This window comes from Capricornis sumatraensis, chromosome 13 (assembly GCF_032405125.1).
Source record: "Capricornis sumatraensis isolate serow.1 chromosome 13, serow.2, whole genome shotgun sequence".
NCBI classification, from domain to species: domain Eukaryota; kingdom Metazoa; phylum Chordata; class Mammalia; order Artiodactyla; family Bovidae; genus Capricornis; species Capricornis sumatraensis.
In genome coordinates this window covers 82,758,490-82,760,959 of record NC_091081.1, presented here as the reverse complement: position 1 = coordinate 82,760,959, position 2,470 = coordinate 82,758,490, and the positions used below count along the sequence as shown (strand labels likewise).

At 43.2% G+C, this 2,470-nt stretch overlaps 1 pseudogene; it reads left to right on the top strand.

Moving 5' to 3' along the window:
- Positions 1-1,130: 1,130 nt before the first annotated feature.
- Positions 1,131-2,056, top strand: LOC138089596 (succinate dehydrogenase [ubiquinone] iron-sulfur subunit, mitochondrial pseudogene; annotated as a pseudogene).
- Positions 2,057-2,470: the final 414 nt, after the last annotated feature.

Here is a 2,470-nt window from a genome sequence, read left to right as displayed (position 1 = left end):
ACAGCCAGGCCCCTGCTCACTTGAGTGCACATCAACCCTGGGGCACAGTAAAAGTAGGGTTGGAGGATAAGGAGATGCCGTGGGCTACAAGGCAAGCCTCCATTTCCAAGCAGACTTGAGAGCCAAGAAAGAGCTTGCGGATTCTTCTTTAGGAGTTCTGAGCAGAAACCTGCAGAATATCCAAAAGCAACAAATATTTGGTGAGATCCACTCAGGATGGGGGTGCTTTTTTTGCCTTGCAAATCAGGGACCCAGACACCTTTATTCAGATGCAGACAAGGAAAATCCCCAATGGCACTGCTCTGTTTGGGTTTTCAATGACTGTTTACTGAAATAGAAGGTCTTCAGAAAAGTTATTAGTGACACAACTATCTGAATAAATCATTCAAATCTTGTTTTAAGTACTACCCTCCATGGGGTTAAGATCTAATTCTGCCTTCATGGTAAAATTCTCTGTAGACCACCAATTTTAACTAACCACTTGGTAGGGCCACTGTAAGTTCCAAGCAACAGAATGTCTGACTGAAAGCAACTTAAACCCTAAAGTAGTTTGCCTCACATAGTATGTTTGAAGATAAGGTCCAGGTTTGGTGCAGAAATTCTGAAAATGTCATCAGGATGTAGATTCATCCTTCTAGTCCTCGAGATATCAAGATTTTATCCCCAGGCTTGTACCCACAAAATACCTGTCACAGTTCTACTATCAAATCCTTGCAAGAGACATTTAATTTAGAAAGAAAAAAGATTCTGGATGAAAAAAAAAGGAATTTCCTTTTACAACAGAAGAAAATATTTCCCAGATAACCCCCTAGCAGCTTCCTCAAATCATCTCATGACCAGATTTGGGTCAAACAGCCACCCTTTTTTGCAAAGCAGTCTGGGAAAAAGAGTATGTGGCAAAGATGAAAGATTGTCATAATTGGCCTAAACCCATCATGAATCATTGTCTGGGGCTGGTCAAATTGCTACTCTGAATAAAATCAGGGTTTTTGTTAGCAAAGGAGAAGGGTGGGAATAAATATTGGTAGGCAGATTTCACCACAACTGAATAAAGCAGCTCCAAGTTTTGAAATTTCAGGGGCGATGTAATCACCTTTATGTGGCTACAAGTCAACTGTCTTAAAGGACCAATGACAGCTGTGATGGAATTTAATATTTATGACTTAACAATAGAGTTTGAAGCAAGAATAAAAGACTTTGGGTCAGGAGCCAAGACGGAGGCTGTGGTCACTCTCTCCTTGAGGCACAGGTTCCCAGCCACCGCCCTTGGTGGGGCTGCCTGCAGGCCTGCCGTGGGGCCCAGACAGCTGCAGCTGCAGCACCCCAAATCAAGAAATTTGCCATCTATCAATGGGACCGAGACAAGACTGGAGACAAACCTCATATGCAAACTTATGAGATTGATTTGAACAACTGTGGTCTGATGGTGCTGGATGCTTTAATCAAGATTAAGAATGAAATTGATTCCACCCTGACCTTCCGGAGATCATGCAGAGAAGGCAGCTGCGGTTCCTGTGCCATGAACATCAACAGGGGCAACTCTCTTGCATGCACCCACAGGATCGACATCAGCCTCAGCAAAGTTTCCAAAATCTACCCTCTGCCACATATGTATGTGATAAAGGATCTTGTTCCTGATTTGAGCAACTTCTATGCTCAGTACAAGTCCATCAAGCCTTACTTAAAGAAGAAGGATGAGTCCCAGGGAGGCAAGGAGCCGTATCTGAAATCCATAGAAGACCATGAGAAACTGGACAGGCTCTATGAGTGTATTCTCTGCGCCTGCTGCAGCACCAGCTGCCCAAGATACTGGTGGAACGGAGACAAGTACCTGGGCCCCACGGTTCTCATGCAGGCCTATTGCTGGATGACTGACTCCAGAGACGATTTCACAGCAGAGCACCTGGCTAAGTTGCAGGACCCCTTCTCTCTGTACCGCTGCCACACCATCATGAACTGCACGCGGACCTGCCCCAAGGGGCTAAATCCTGGGAAAGCTATTGCTGAAATCAAGAAGATGATGGCAACCTATAAAGAGAAGCAGGCTTCTGCTTAACTGCCATGCTCAACCTGACTGAATGCAGTTCATCTCCGAGTTCCTTCAGAGGTCGTGATTTCCCACAAATACAGCATGTACAATAAACAGTCTAAAAAAGAAGAAAAAAAAGACTGGACTGGTGTTATGAAACAACAGTAATTAGACTGAAGGGGAATTTAGTCGTCGGTATATCAGCCCTATATATTCAGAGCCAAGATCTTCCCAATGAATCCAAATAGATTATTCATATACTTTTCAACTTCAGTCATTTATTTTTATAAGACAAAAAAGGCAATGGTAAATTTTAGTGGAATATTTCTGAGAAAGAAGATAGGTAGTGAATTTCTGTGAGGAGCTTATAAATACTGGTGCAAGAGAGAAGGAACATTTGTATTAAAGCAAATGGCTTGGAAACTGTGTCAATGAGTAGCT